General features: G+C 45.2%; 1 protein-coding gene across 12 annotated transcripts in view; it reads left to right on the top strand.

Moving 5' to 3' along the window:
* Positions 1 to 267: 267 nt before the first annotated feature.
* SLC8A1 (solute carrier family 8 member A1) overlaps positions 268 to 16551 on the top strand; it is a 335833-nt gene continuing 319549 nt past the window's right edge. For all 12 annotated transcript variants that reach the window (XM_050951456.1, XM_050951452.1, XM_050951454.1 and 9 more), the window contains exon 1: positions 268 to 408. The gene's annotated coding sequence lies outside the window, so the exon portion shown is untranslated. The remainder of the gene's footprint in view (positions 409 to 16551) is intronic.

The following is a 16551-nucleotide window of genomic DNA, read 5'->3' as shown; positions in this document are numbered from 1 at the left end:
CAATTTTTATGGTTGTATATACTAGTCTGCAAGGATTTGTTCAGCATGCACTGAAAAGGAAATATGTAATCTTCAAGTTAATTTGAAAAAGACATTGTGGCAGGGGGTCGGGGGTGTAAAAATACCAGGCAGAAAGGTTTTTTTTTTCTTTTTTATCATCATTTGTGTTGGATGAAGCTGAAAGCTGCCAGATAGCTTCTTTTCGACAGCTTGGAGTTACTGTTGGGAACAGATCCATGTATGGAAGCAAAAGCAGAAAAGCACAGATAAGCTGAGATCCAGCTATGCAAACCATGTTTAGAGACACTTAAAGGACAAGCTCCTTTCTTTCGGGTAAATTTAGAGAAGCTATCATACGAGGTCCTTTTTCCATTCAGCCTTGCACACAGCTACTGAGACTTGACAGCGGTAAGTGAAAAGCATTGCAAGTGTTTTCTGTGAATATATAGCTTAGACATTGGGTTTCCCTGATCTCCTAAGGAAAGCCATGCACCTGGGGCTATGGGGTGTCTGAAGAGAGATTTTGGTTGGGCTCTATGAAGGAAAGGTACTGAGTTGAACAGGATTGCAGCTAGAGAAATGGAAACTTTGACTGACCAAAAGAGAAATGTTGCAAAATTAGCAATTTATCACTGATCATCTGCTATTTGAGCTTTATAAATTGACTGATGTTAAACCTTCAGCATGATAGGGCCTTGAGAATGTGCTGTTATTTTTGAGGGTCTGCCTCTTTTTTGTATCTATGTATCAAATACTGTATATAAAAATAGTGTGTGTTTTTTCCTGTGCTTCTGAATGTCCTACTTTCATTTTGAGAAATGCATCTCTTTTAATAGTGTGGGTTGAGCTGAGTGGACATTAGGAAGAACAGATTTGTAAACGATATATTTCTTGGCACTTGAAGGCAATTTCTCAATGTTTCTCTGTAAATAGGAGGTTGATTACATCCTGTGAAAAGATTTTCATATGGTTTTAACTATGAAAGTCAACCCCCCAAAAAACAGCTGGATCCATTATTGTGTCAACCCTTCTCTTGGAGTGAATAGTTCAGGAGCATAAAGCTCTGTGGAAATAGTTTTCCTTCAAACCAATATCTATTTAACATTCAATTAAATTAGTAGAATAGCCTGTGCATTGCCAAAAAGCAGATATGTACCTTTGTCATAAATTAATGTGTTCTATAGAGAGAAAGCATTTGTTTAAACTGGATGTAAAAGGGTTTTGCATCCTTAGTCTAAAATCTTGTTTATTTTGCATCCTATGATTAAATCATGTTATTGTCACAAGGCTACAAAACAGGGTTTCTGGGTCAGTTTAGGTGTTATGAGATATTCAGCCTCCTGCTAAAAATAAGTAAAGAAGCGTTTTCATTTTTCAGGTGGCCAATAGATTGGAAAAATAAGTCATCTTAAGTAAAATTACATGGAAAGAACTGAAAATAATATCATGAACATTACTGGAAACAATATACTCCCAAGGTTGCACTGAGAGATAATGGAAAATATTGATCATTACACCCTGATGTCTTGAATATTTTTGTTCACAAACAGTTTGTTTTTCCTTTAATTTATTTAATCATCCTCCTCCTCATCCTCACCTGTACTATATTTTTATATATATAATAATGGACACATTTGTTTGTGACTCCATAGTTAAGATTGTGTTCTGAAAAGGGCTTAATATGGGGCACAAATTCCTATTTTTTCCACTACATTTCACTGACCTTTCAATGTGAAATTTCACATAGTCTAGGTTTTCATTCCTTTTGAATATTCTGTGCTGTTTATTGTTTGTTTCTTTTCACATGTTTAATAGGAAATGTTTAAAACTGGGTTGTGGATGAAATGTGACCGTGGCAGTCCAACGCTTTTTTGTTCACTGATGTTTTTTAGAAAACATCTACAGAAGAGTTGGTGGAGAGATTAATCTTGAGGAGATTTAAAGCAATGGGTAATTTTTTTAAATAAATATATTTGGATTGAGGATCATTTGTAGCTATTATTCACCAAAAATGGATGTTTATTCTCCATTGTACACTTAAAACAATTTCAGTCAGTGCCTACACTTTTCTGCCAGATTTTATCCTTTAACAGAAGGTTTTACGTGCAGCTGCTGATGGATAAAATATTTTCCCTCAGTGGCTGCAGCTTTCATTGGTCCTCTAGGGATATGAATCTTCTATTGCTCCCTTTAGCAAACTGCCCCACTGCAACACAACAAAGCACTACACTAAAGATCCACAACTAAGCACTGGGAGGAAATGGTTTGGAAAGGGGTGTGCTTGGGAAAGGATTACTACGTAGATGCTGTTTGATGGCATAATTTTTCATCCCCTTGTTCTGTGTCTAGTAGCAATCTTAACTGTTCCACAGTGAAGTTTTTATAACCATAGATAAAGACACAGAGATGAAACTGAAGATGCATCTGTGATCCTGCTAAATTATGAGACCAAAGGTCTCAAACATCTAGCTGGAAACCCAAACTCATGCCAGACTCCTCTTGCATTGGCTTTGAAAAGTGAAATTGAACCAGCAGAGATTTGCACAAAATAATTTGGGATCCTGAGAATTTTTTTGAAATGGTGAGCAAAACTATTCTCTTCCATAGATTTCCAGGCCAGAAAGGATTGCTGTGAGCACCGAGTCCCACTACCCACATAGCACAGGCCACTGGTTCTTGCAGCAAGCCCATGACTTCTGTCTGAGCTAGATGGATAGTCACACCGTGTTTGCAGTTGAGTGTTGGGCTGCACCATTGTGTTGTAATGAACATCATGCCCACAGGACACATATTACACAGAAGGCAAACAAGCCTCTCTAAGCCTTTGTCAGTCCCTTATAAGCCTTGGGAAGGCTCGAAAGCTCCTAGGCAGAGAATGCAGTTACAATCCCCAGCTTAATTCTAAACTCACCATTGCTACAGTGGGTTCAAATACTGCTCCAGGGGAGCACAGCACAGAAATCAAGATAGGTGGGGAAAAAATGACAGCAGCTTTCCCCAGCTTCAGCCAGAGCTTAGCATGCTTTCACTTCACAGCCTGTCAGCGGGTCCATAGCAGGAGGTTGTGAAATAGCACACCAAGAGTTTCACAGACACCAGTGATAGATGAGCTCTCGAGAGTGACTTGGGAAGGCTGCCTGTGCCAGTCAGTGCTATTAAGTGCACAACGAGGCTGTGCAGCCTCGTGGATAGAACACCAGACTGGAGTCAGGAGAAAGTGGTTCTGACACTGACCTGCTGAGTGACCTTGGGCAAATCACTTCCCCTTCTTGGTCTCTTTCCCCACCACCCTCCTGTCTGCCTATTGAGTTTGTCAGCTCTCTGGAGTGGGGACTGTCTCCTCCTAGTGTGTTTGCACAGCACTGGCAGAAAGCTGCTGAGAGCTCCGCTGGCAGCACCAGACCCTAACATAATAGAAACAGCAACAGAAAAGTCAGCTAATACCTAGTTGCCAGCATCTGACTCATGATTTTGGATGCTGCAGGGGTTTGGCTGAGACTCCTTAAAGGGTAGCGGGATTCACTACTCACCGTTGGCGTGTGCCTTATGGCTCATCTGGAGATTAGGTGATTGCTGGTCGGACACCCTTTGCTGCAGTCACCCAGCCTGTCATCTCAGCCTCACCTTCCAAGGTCCTTGTCGTCTTTGTGGCTTGGCTCTCTATCAATGGCTCTCAGGACAAGCTGTCCCTCTGCTGGTCCAGGCAGCCCCCCAGCCTATGTCCAAAGCTGTGCCATTTCCCCAGTGGCTGGCAGAGGCACCCAGGCCTGCCTTCTTCTCTGGGTTCCAGCCCAGGGACTCTGTGCTCCACAACTGGGTTCTACTTACTTCCAGACCTTGTTACTACCTGCCTGGGCTCCGTCCTAGACTCCTTTCATCTGCCCACATGTCCGAGCTTCCTCCGCTCTGCAGGGCTCCTTCCCCTGTGGCTTCTTGCCAGACCCGGGAACCTCCAGCACACCTCCCTCCTCTCAGGAAGTGACTGCGGCCTACTTCCCCCTACTACCCACTTCTGTTCTCAGCTTCTCAGCCTTATAGAAGCCCCACCCGTGCCTGCCCAGGTGAGCTTCACCCTTAATTGAACATTATTGAGCCCTGGCTCCCCTCCAGGTCCAGCCTGTGTGGTTAATTCGCCCATCTAGCACCTTAACCCCATCAGCGTTGGGGGGGGGGGGGCTCAGTCACAGGGCCTGATTTTCACAGGCTGGGGCTCAGCACTCTGACACTCAGTCCCCGGTTTACAATGGTGCCATGGAGCCAGGCCCATGCTCAGAAGGTGCCCTGGCCTGCTCCGCTTGCACTGCGCCCTGAGACCCCACAGGCTCCCCCACCCACCCACCGCTTGGTCCTCTCGGCCTGCCCACCTGCTGGCCAAGGGCTCCTCTCCACCCCCTGGCCAGACCCCAGGGCACCTCCTGCTCTGGGCAGTCTCTGCTTCCCACCACCTGTGGGGCCCTGCCTGTCTCCCTAGAGCTGAGCCGCCTGGGATGGTGCAGAAGCCTGGCCAGTCTCGGTCAGTTTGGGGGGAGGCCTTGGCTGGGCCCCTCCAGGCAAGCGGGCCCTGAGGGAGCTCAGCTGGGGCAGGCTCTGGCCTGGCTGATCGTGCCACTCCTGAGGGGCCAGAGCGATTCCCGGCCCCGGGACCAGCCCTGGCTGTGCTGCCTCCTCAGCCCAGCAGACACAGTCACTTCCCAGGGCCAGTGAGTGCAGCTGGGAGGCAGGGCTTGGGGGAGTGGGTCTGTGGGGAGTCTGGGAAGGGGTGCTGGGCTGTGAGGGGTGGGGAAGATGTCTGTGTTGGGAAACTAGGGAGTGGGGGTTCTGTGGGGGGTGCTGGGCAGTTGTGGTGGGGTTGTAGGTAGGGGGGCTGGGCAGAGGTGGTGTTGTGCAGGGTGCTGTGCATTTGTGGAGGAGGCCGGGGGGAGGCACGCTGGACATAGCAGGTCCAGTGGGGCTTTTGCCATAAGGAATTGCGGGGGATGTTCATGTTGGGCAGGAGGGCTGTGTGGAACGGCATGGGCCTGCCCCCCAAGGGGAAGGGGCACACTGGCAGCACAGGCCTGGGCAGGCCACTGTATGTGTCTGGCAAATGCTGGTTTGTAAATGGTGCCCTTGCACTGGGCTGGGCAGAGCGGGACCAACCCTGCCATGCCCCATTGACTCTGGCTGGCCCCTCGCCCTGGGGACTGACCTCCCTGCACCATGCTCCATTGTCTCCATGGGGGCCCACAGGTATGTTTGGAGCCAGGCCCACAGGTATGTTTGGAGCCAGGCCCACAAAAGGTTAATCCAGCCCTGGTCCAACCCCATGTAAGTAGAGAACCAAGTATCATTTGTCTCTTTTGAAAAGGTTGGTCTGCATAGCTGGAACGCCTCAGCTCGGCTATGTCCGGTGGGATTTTCCAACATGCCTATGTGAGTTAGGGGTGCTGTCAGTAGGATTTGTGCACCTAAATCACTGAGGCTTTTACGAAAATCTCAACTGTTGTTTAAACTCGTGGGACGATGTGCTTACATTAGCCATACAGAGCTGGTCCCTTTGCTCATGCAAACTGCACAGTCTCCTGTGGAATGGGGGAGATACAGGATTCCTAGCTTCCAGTGGCAGATGGGACCATTGTGATCCTCTAGTCTGACCTCCTGCACAATGCAGGCCAGAGAACTAGCCTGAGCATGATGACATCATGGCAGCCTAGGTGACTGCATCCTTTAAACAAACACACCACAGCATGAAACCATTGCAAGAGAATTTGACAAACTGAGGCTGGTTTAAAGCAATCCCAATTCTTCCCCTTACCCTTCAGATGAATAAAATATTTATAGACTAAATCCTGGATAAAGAGTTTGAAAACATTCTCGTTTTCCTTTCAAAAGCCAGAGAATAGTTTGCACAGATTCACACACATCTCTATGGACAAATCCATTTCTCAGCTGAGATCTTTGTACATCCTTTGTCTAGGTTTTGGATTTTTTCCTGTTCTACATAGGTTCTTATATTGCCCCCATTGCTGCATTATCTAAGCACCTTCCAAACATGCATTAAGTGCTATGACTAACACCCATCACATGTGGTGCATTTTTTCTTTCCCCAGGGACAAGTGTGTGCAGTGGAAGGTTAGGGGATTTTATTTAATATTCATGCTGCTCTGTGTTTATGTTAGAGACAGAGGTAAAGAAATACTCCTGGCATGTGGAACAGAGTAGAATGACGTTAGTGATGGTGCTCAGTTCTTGGGGAAGTTGGTTCCACAGCCTCCAAGAAACTGCTATCTCCTGCACAGATGAGCTAGGCAGCCCTTTTCAACTAACTACAGCGAGTTGTCGTAACTTTAGCTGAAGTGCAACAGTCCTAAAAGCTGGGGAGATGAGAGGAGGGAGTTGGAAGTTATTTAATTGAACACAGCCAGTTTTCCCAAAAGAATAACAAAGTAGGAGAGCTCAGATTTGCAATGTGTAACATCTATATGTAAATGAGGCACTTGGCATTCCAAAAGAGATGCAATGCATAGATGACAGTATGAGCTGTTTGCCGTCTGTTCTGTTTAGTGCCAAGTGTATTCCCAGTGTGTGCTAAGCATGTGTGGCTGTCATGGTGGCCTTTCTTTAAATAAAAGTAAAGTACCTGATGTTTATTTGATTTAGATAAATTGTCCCATCCTCTATATTCCCCTGTTATAGTTTGGATCACATAGAAGAGAACAGACTTGTCATGCTTTAGAGTATATATTTAAGTTTTTCCACATGAACTGAGTGTGGTGGCATGTACCTGTAATCCCAGCTACTTGGGCAACTGAGGTTGGTGGATTGTTCAGGAGTTCGAGGCTGCAGTGCAATATGCTGATTCGGTGTCTGGTGCCAATGACAGCCTGGCCAGTGGGGTGGCTGAAGGACTGGCTAGAACAACACAAATGATCAGTGTGCTCTCTGTGAGGGCTGATCAGAGCCGGCTCCAGTCACCAGCCCAGCAGGCAGCTGCTTGGGGTGGCTAACGGTGAGGGGTGGCACGTCCGGGTCTTTGGCAGCAGTTTAGCAGTGGGTCCCTCACTCCTTCTCGGAGCAAAGGACCTGCCACTGAAGCGGTGGTGGTGGAGCTGCAGATCATGATCACGGCTTTTCTTTTTGCTGCTTGGGGCAGCAAAAACCCTGGAGCCGGCCCTGGGGCTGATGGACTGATTTATCAAGGTGAATGTGTACTGTGCTATAGTATAAATTACTACTGCAGAAGGCCAGACCTGCACCAATGGAGATTTAGGTGAGATATTAGGAAAACCTCTCTAACTCTCAGGGCAGTTATGCTCTGGAACAGGCTTCCAAGGGAGGCTGTGGAATCCCCATCACTGCAGGTGTTTAAGAACCGGTTGGACAAACCTCTGTCAGGGAGGGTCTAGGTTTACTTGGTCCTACGTCTGTGCAGAGGTCTGGACTTGATGACCTCTTGAGGGCCCTACAGTTCTCTGTTTCTCAGCTAGTATAAATCAACCTAGGTCACTAGTGAATTTTAAAATTTTGCGGAGGATCTGGCCCTGAATTCCTACCCTAATGCCCTGACGAATGATCTGACCTGTATGTGGAAACACCTCAATGCTGCATGTTGAACGAGTTAAAGAGCAAAGGTTTTTATAAAAGAATGCCAGGGAGCAACGTGTGATAGAGTAGTTGCAACAGCCTCACATGACTTGGCCCAGGGGCAGTTCCCTGGGCTGCCATTCAGGAGTCTAGATTTTGCCCAGCCACAATCCTGGACTTTAGAGTGCTCAGCCCTTCTAACTATGCTCTTTATCCGGCCCCCATCACTGTATAATCTGGGTGCCTCACAACCTGTAAAGCATTTATCCTCACAACACCCCTGGGAAGTTGGTTGGTGCTATTGCCCCATTATTCAGAGGGTGAACTGAACCGTAAAGAGAATAAGTGACCTGCCCAAGGTCACATGGCCAGTCTGTGGCAGAGGACAGAATTGAACTCTCATCTCCTAGTATTAGGCTAAGGTGCTGACCATTGGACCATCCTTTGTCCTTTGGGCTCAGGGCTAGTTTTGCATTGCTGAAGAGTGACCCTACTAGCTGAGTAACATCTGGGTCAGCAACCTCAGAAGGGAAGTGCGGCCCCAAAATTCTGTCCATCAATGCAGAGCTCTATGGTTGGGGTTGACGAAAGGGGGGTGGAATCCTTGTATCCCAAATTCAGCATTAACTGTCAATCACGCTTTTTTAAAAACTTAAGTTTTATTTTTAAAAAGTTGATTCAGCCCCAAGAATATGAATCTCCAGGGCACTACCAGGTGTTAAAGTAGGTAATTTCAGGGCATGGATGTATTTGCGGGGAATCTGTAATCTTGCAGTATATTGCAGATATAGAAAGCATTCTCTGGATTCCATACTTCTAGGAGAGGACGTCCTAGAGGGTGGCCAACCAATGGTTCTTCAACCTGTCCCTCATCCCTACAACCAGCGCCTAAGGTCTGCACTGTCTCACACCTGGCGGTTTCCCTGGGCTGCTTCCTGTGTTGCCTCTGTCAGCCTTCTTCTCCACCCTTCTCTGGGTATGCCCTTCCCACAGGGCCAAGAGAGTGACTCCTCCCTGCAGGCCCTTTCTGCCTTCAGTGACCTGGCTCTATACCAGCACCATCTGTTCCTATCCAGGTGAGCATCATCCTTTAATCAATCTTCATTGCTCCCTGGCTCCTTCTCCAGGTGTGGCCTACACGGCTAATTGGCCCACCTAGCCACCCTCACCCATTCAGGGCTGGTGCGGGGTGAACACTTCATCAGAAGGCACTTCAGTTTTGAGTTACACACATGTTACACAAAGAGAAGGTAATACCTCTGTCCTTGTATGGCACAGTACAGACTGCTCTGTGTGTCTTTCTTTAACCCAGAAAAGTTACAAACAGAAGGGAATTCTAAGTGGAGCAAAACAAATGATAAAGGGCCCAGAGAGGATGCTTGATATAGAAAGATTTTCAAAAAGTAAAATTTGTGTTGTGAGGCTTATGGGTGACTAATATTGTCTTTAAGGAGTAAACGGGGACAAACACCAAGAAGAGAGAGGAATCTCTTAGAGTGTAAATTCTTCATTATAAGTTTGTACAGTGGGGCCCTGGCCTCTAGGTAGAGTTGGGAGTGAAATTTAATAGTGAAAAGTGCAAGGTCATGCACTTAGGGATTAATAATAAGAATTTTAGATATACATTGGGGACACATCAGTTGGAAGCAACAGAGGAGGAGAAGGACCTTGGAGTATTGGTTGATCACAGGATGACTATGAGCCACCAATGGTTTATGGCCGTTAAAAAAGCTAGTGCAGTTTTAGGATGCATCAGGCGAGGTATTTCCAGCAAAGACAAGGAGGTGTTAGTACCATTATATAAGGCACTGGTGAGACCTCATCTGGAATACTGTGTGCAGTTCTGGTCTCCCATGTTAAGAAGGATGAATTCAAACTGGAACAAGTTCAGAGATGGGCTACTAGGATGATCCGAGGAATGGAAAACCTGCCTTATGAAAGGAGACTCAAAGAGCTTGGCTTGTTTAGCCTAGCCAAAAGAAGGCTGAGGAGGGATATGCTTGCTCTTTATAAATATATCAGAGGGATTAATATTAGGGAGGGAGAGGAATTATTTAAGCTTAGTACTAATGTAGACACAAGAACAAATGGGTATAAACTGGACACTAGGAAGTTTAGACTTGAAATTAGACGAAGGTCTCTAACCATTAGAGGAGTGAAGTTTTGGAACAGTCTTCCAAGGGGAGTAGTGGGGGCAAAAGACATATCTGGCTTTAAGACTAAGCTTAATAAGTTTATGGAAGGTATGGTATGATGGGATAGCTTAATTTTGGCAATTGACCTTTGATTATCAACAGATAAGTATGCCCAGTAGTCTGTGATGGGATGTTGGATGGGATGGGATCCGAGTTACTACAGAGAATTCTTTCCTGAGTACTGGCTGGTGAGTCTTGCCCACATGCTCAGGGTTTAGCTGATCGCCATATTTGGGGTCGGGAAGGAATTTTCCTCCGGGGCAGATTGGCAGAGGCCCTGGAGGTTTTTCGCCTTCCTCTGCAGCGTGCAATTTGAAGACTTCAATAACTCTGACATAGGTTAATGGTTTGTTATAGAAGTGGATGGGTAGGGTTCTGTGGCCTGCTTTGTGCAGGAGGTCAGACTAGATGATCATATTGGTCCCTTCTGACCCTAAAGTCTATGAGTCTATGAGTATAATTAGAAGCAGAGGGAGGAAATTTAGACTAGATGAAGAACATTTCCCTAAGAATGAGGCCATTTAGACTGGAATGGTCTCCCAGGGGAGGTGGTGGGACTTCCTTCACTTGGATTATTTTGAAGTCCTTGAGAATACATTGCAGAGAACAATCTTACATTGGCAGGCAGACATCAAAGATGGTGCAATAGGTCCTCTCTCTCTCCAGTCACTATGGTGCTTTCAGATTGCTCACTCTGTTCAGGAGCCTTTGCATTTGCAGCTAATGCTTTTCTTGGAAATGGCAGAGATTTCTTCAGTGTGACATGCATCTGGTTGTCTGTGCTCCACAGAAATAAGGCTTTATCCCGGAATTAGTAAATCAGTCACCAATGACATCATCCTCCACCACTTCCTGCTCTTCCACAAAGTTGTCCTTATTTTCATTGGAACTTTTATTTGGCTTGTTTTCCTTTCTTCTCAGATAAGCAAAAGCAGGCACTTGGAAGGAGACATGAAAGTGGGGAAATAACAATGTTCTGTTGGGGCAGGAATGGCGCCAGCTATATTGCTTCCAGTTTCTCATCCCTCCCCGCTGGGGCCTGTTGAATTACACTCAGAGACCTCCACATGTGGAACCATCCCTTTGCAATCTTACCTGCATCTTGGCCCCAGGCCATGCATCCCAGCTAGCATCCTTCTCCTGGAATAGCACCAGATAGTGCTCCTGGCAGAGGCTGTCAGTCTGCTTCTCAGCAGCTAGAGGAGTGACTAGGGAAAGAAGAGAAGTTTTTCCTACCTCTCTGTTAGACGGAGCTGCCACATTAATAGTAACAGCACATCCAGCCTGAGCGCAGGAGTCTGGGATCAGGAATGCAAAGCAAGACCCCATCGTGGCAGTGCCAAGTGTCAGGGCTGGCAGCCAGGCTGGTGATGCCCCAGAGGAAGAATTTATGGGCACCCCACCTACCCAAACAAGCTGGCAAAAAGATTGGCAATCGTTAAATATGATACAAAATAATGAATTGCCCTGGGAGGCCCCACCTAAACTGCAGGCTAGTGTCAGCAAAACAGCCACGTTCCAAGACCTGAAGCTTTGTGTGTGTGTGAGTGTACGTGTGTGTGTGTCCATGTGACTGTGCACATGTCAGTGTGTGTGCATGCATGTATGTGTATAGGTCTGCATGTGTGCGTCTCAGTATGTGTGTGTTTCTCTGTATGTGTCTGTCCACATGTACATCTGTGTGTGTGTGTGAATATGTGTGTGTGCACGCGCATTCAAGTCTCTGTGTGTCAATGCACATGAGTGTTGGTGTACATCTGTGTGTGAATACATGTGTGTTCATGTCTCTGTGTGTTAATGCACATGTGTGTCAGTGTATGTCTCTGTGTGTGCACGTCTGTGTTTGCTTTTTCTTCCTTTGCTTTCCCATCATTCTCTTCTCTCCTGCTCTCTGTTTCCCACCCAGCTGCATTTCTCCTCTCTCTAATTTCTGTTTTCTCCTTGGTCCCCTTTCCTATTCTACCCCCTTCCCTTGGCTTTCTCTCCTTCCCCCTCCCATCTCAGCTTCCTCTCCACATCTCTCCCCCACCTCTCTCGCCCTGATGCCTACCCCCTCCCGCCACCCTGTGTCCCTTCCGGAATTGCTGGCTCCACAGTTATTCCCCTCTGACCCTCAGAGTCGTTCTCTTTTCTCTATTTCCCCAGACTCCCACACTGGTCCCTCAGCTCCATGCGCCCTGGATTCTCTCCCCCATCGGCTGCCTCTTCCAGTCTGTTTTCCCCTCTATTCCCTACTGAGGTCTTTTCTTGCCACTCCGGTTCCCTCTTCCCCCCACCCACCGGTATTTCCTTCTGCACATTCCAGGTTTCCCCACTGAAGATCTTTTCCCCTTTACCCCAAATTGTGGACGATGGAGACAGAAAGCTCTAGAACATTCCTCTGAATCCCTCACCCTGTGTTACCAGGGTGATGGGAGGGCACTTAGGGAAGAGCATCAAAATCAACCGGGAGCTGGGGGGGGGTGCTGATTTGTGAGGAAGGATTCAAAGGGTTAATAATGATTTTGGTGTCAACTGACTAAATGAGGAGTAAGGGGGTGTGCGGGCCATGCACAGGAGTCTGCCAATGCCTGTAGGGCATGAGCCCCCAGGAGGAATGGAGAGCTGTTGGGGGGGCATGGAGCTATAACTACTGACCAGAACAACTGGATGAAAGGAAGAAGAGAACAGATATCTTCTGGTGATCAGGAATTTCACGATTAAAGTTTGTAAACCCACCACCTTATTCTCCTTTAACCCCCCACCCCCAAAGCCCTCTTCTGCCTGACACCTACAGCTCAGTCCCATCTGGCGCTGGTAGGTAAATGGCCTAACACCTTGACTGTGAGCTCTTGAGGGTAGGGGTCTCTGTTATTTGTCTGGATAGCACCCACCACAATAGGGCCTTGATCCCTGACAAGGGTTCCTAGATGCTACCATGATGCAAATAGCCTGTAGAGAAATCTCCCAAAGGAACTGAGTGGAAGCTCTAACGCTTGGGGCTTATAACAGGAGAGGGAACAAAGTGCTCACCTTGCGCAGGTTCTGCTTGAGCAGGGAGATGACACAGCTACTCTAGAGGTCTTTCCACTCCCTATCTTGGTCTTTCTAGGGCTGAGGTCCATTATAGGAAACCTCCTCCCTGGCCCCTGGCAGTCAGAGGCTGACTTTGGATTTATAGCCTTACTTCTGTATCTATCAGTGGTGGCTACTTCTAAGCTTGCTGTTTGTGTCATGGTTTGGCAAGAATGACATTAGGAATTTCTGATGTTACCTCTTCGGCATAAAGAAAAACTAAAAGCGAAGACCTTGTACTTCCAAGCTCAAGTCAGCAATCAACAGCTGGATTTGCTGTTAGTATGATGAGATTGCCAACACATACAAGTTAATAGTAATAGATGCAGACCACAGGATGTTGGTGTTTCTTGGCATTATCCCGTGATTTGGCCAGACATTTTACACTGTTGAGAAATGCACACAATGGAATATTTCTAACAATAACACTGGATGTGAATGACAAGTGTTTGTTTTACTCTGGAACAGTAACTCATTCCATATGGTCCTTTAAAACATGTTAAATTTTAAGCCATTTGGGCCCAAGAATTATTTTTTCAGGGTGACCTCCTGGGCTGTATAAATCTACTGGGTTTAACCTGCTTGCTGAACACTAGTTAATTGAAACAAGGTGCTGAAAGCGCCCCATCATCCCAGCACTATGCCTGATTCAGGAGTAGGAAAGGCACTCTGGATTGCCCCAGCTCTAAGGGCTTCCCTCTCCTACTGTTTCCCAGAATGAAGATGTTTACTTCGCTGTGCTCTCATCTATGACAGCCTTCAGAAGCAATCCATATGTGATATTAAGGTTCTGGCACAGGGGAGAATGTGTGACCTATTTGAAAAGCTAATGTAGTTTTAACTTCCAGCATTTATCTTCCTTGTGTACTTTCCCATGGTGCAGCAAAGTTAAATCACTGAGGAAACCTTATCATAAGCTCCCAGTCAATTTTCGTAGCAAGATCAACAGATGGCAGAGAAAGGAGTCGGATCTCCTTGGTATGTTAATGATTGGGTAAAAGACCTTAAACAGACAGTTATGCAGCTCTTAGAAGTATTAACAGAAAAGAAATGACATCATTGCCTTTCATTATTTTTCATACCTTTTCTCTAACACTAATAGTTTCATCAACATTTTTTTCTACAGTAAATGCATGAGATGTGAGAACTGTCACAAAGCCCATGGGAAGCAACTAACAATCACTGTTAAGTGGAGACAAGGAATCCAATTTATCTCAAGTTGTTCTCTTTTGCAGCTCTCTGAAAGGCTCAGCAGCCTGAACTACCAGGTTGGAGCACTGCACAGTATTCATATACCTTGCATTCATGTACTAATCTACATTCACACTGAGCTACAGTATCTTCCGGGTCACCCAGAAGATACTGTAGTTCAGTCCGAATGTAGCCTGGGTGTGAATGCCTGACACAGTCACTGTGTTCAGAAATACTTTAGCCACCAGATTTTGAAAAATCCCCTTCCCATGCCCTGAAAACATCATATGATAAATAGGTGGAGCATTCAACCTTTGAGTTTGGCTGACATGGGCTGAAATGAATTTATAAGATCAGCAGTAATCAGTGTCCTCAGAAAGGAATGAAACACTTTAATTATAACTTCATGCTTCCCTGACCAACATCTGCTACACTGCACACTTAACCTGTGCATGTATGCCAACCCTGATGTAGCTGAGGTTGTGTATCACAGTGTGGGGGAGAGTAGTGTGTGGTGTATGGGTTGTTTCTCTGTCAGACAGAAAAGAAAGTTCCTTGTGGAAGTGCAGAGTCTGTCACTGGCAGTGGAAATATGCTGTGTGGGTATTAGGATATGGTAAAGAGATGTCCCATAACTTGCATTTCCATGCTCTTAAAAGTAGGGGACTTCACACTTAAACTTGATCCCTTTAAAATATAAGAGGTTTTAAAAAAAAATTTGGAATCTATTATGGACGTGTAGTCTCTGCAAAGGTGTATTTACATGCTGCCGAATGCTGCAAAGATTCCCTGCCCTCTGTTGGTAAGGTCTGAGAGCACAACTAAATATTGATTGATTTCAATTTCTAAAATTGTATGTGTACAGCAGAAATTTTATCTGGCAACAAGTTCTATCCATTAGCTACCACCTGGAGCACAATCTTTCAGTTATGACAAATAATGGCTTAAATTTACCCTAAATTTTAATTTATAAACACAGAAAAACCTGTTGCACCAGATCTCTTCAAGATTCCTCTCTCTACCATTGGGTAAATACAAAATGTTTTTTTTGTTTTTTTTTTTTTTTTTAAAGGTACCAGTTGACCAGAAAATGTCAGACTTGTCATGGACAAATTTCAGACACAGCCCAATTTTGAACACTTCCTGTTAAATTTTTATGAAGTGGCATCAAACAAAAACTGTATAGAATATTCAGAGGGCATAAAAATCAGCACGGTTTCACACTAGAAGACCAGCTAGATGTAAAGAAAAACAGGACTTGAGGCCCCATTTTAAGCCCATTTCAGAACTCATCTTTAACAATGGACACATAACCAAGAACCTCCATCATAAAAACAGAGTTTTTTAAAACTTCTTACAATTCACTACAATTTTTAATAAAGAATCTTGTAGTAACGTCAATAGACAGGATTTTACGCAGATGTGTAAAAGGGAAAAATATCAAAGCCTATCCAGTGCCATATGTCATTCCTATTGCATTGCACATATGGTGGATTAAGGATTGCGGTTGTTCAGGAAAACTAAATAGCATCCATAATTTTTGCTATTACTAAATACTAATTCATATACTACTGTCATTGCTCATTATCTTAAGTTGAATGTTTCTGAAAAGTGTGAGCAAAATCCATATGCCTGTTTTTGAATTGTGATGGGGCAAAAAAAGGCTTTTTTTCCCTTTTCATATTTTTTTTCCACGTTTATGTTCTATGGACAATACAAAAATGGCTGATCACTTAGGGAGTGATTTTCCATGACAATGAAAAATATCTGACCCTGTTGATAAGGACATACCTGATTTAAACCTTCCTAACTTAAAATAGCCTGGCTGGTTATCTTTAAACATGTGGGTTTGTAGATCTCAAAGAATGCAACAAAACAAGACAGGTCTAAGACTTTGACCTTAGTAATTATGATGTTTTGCCAGTACAAACTTCTTAAGTTCATCTTGATTCACCATTTCAATATTAGTCTCTGTAGTGAATTTTATTTGCCAAATGTTGCTTTTTTTTTGCCTGTGTCTTATCTGCTAACTCAGACTTTTATTAATTCTTCCATGCTTGAATAAACTTAAGTCTTCAGATTGTTTGCCACATACTTATTTTGGCTCAGTCCTGTCTACAAGAGTAGTCCCTCTGGCACCAAATCAAGTTAAGCACATGCATTGTTTTGTAGGTGTGGCTAGGAGGAGTTGTAGCAGTGAATATATCCCTGATGGTTCACTTTTAGTTAGTCCCGGTGTGTAATTGGTCACCTGAATCACATGGTGTTGTTTGTACTTCCTGACTGGGTGAGTGGGGAAATGGAAGATGTCAAGCTGGCCTGGCAAACATTTCTGGCACAAAACCACTGTCCCAGCACAAATTCCTATGAGCAGTTGCAAGATGTTTGCTTTCCATCAGCATTCCAGTGAACTAAAAATGGAGCAATGGCAATTGACAGCAGCTGAGGATCTGCCCCAAACACTCCCAAAGGCTTGCTCATGAAGGATCCACAGGCTGAAGAATTATTCACTGATGATATTTGCCAGGCATGTCAAACAACCCCAAAA

Source organism: Gopherus flavomarginatus, chromosome 4 (assembly GCF_025201925.1).
Source record: "Gopherus flavomarginatus isolate rGopFla2 chromosome 4, rGopFla2.mat.asm, whole genome shotgun sequence".
Lineage (NCBI taxonomy): Eukaryota > Metazoa > Chordata > Testudines > Testudinidae > Gopherus > Gopherus flavomarginatus.
Note: the sequence above shows the minus strand (reverse complement) of the source record. Positions and strands in the feature narration are given on the sequence as shown.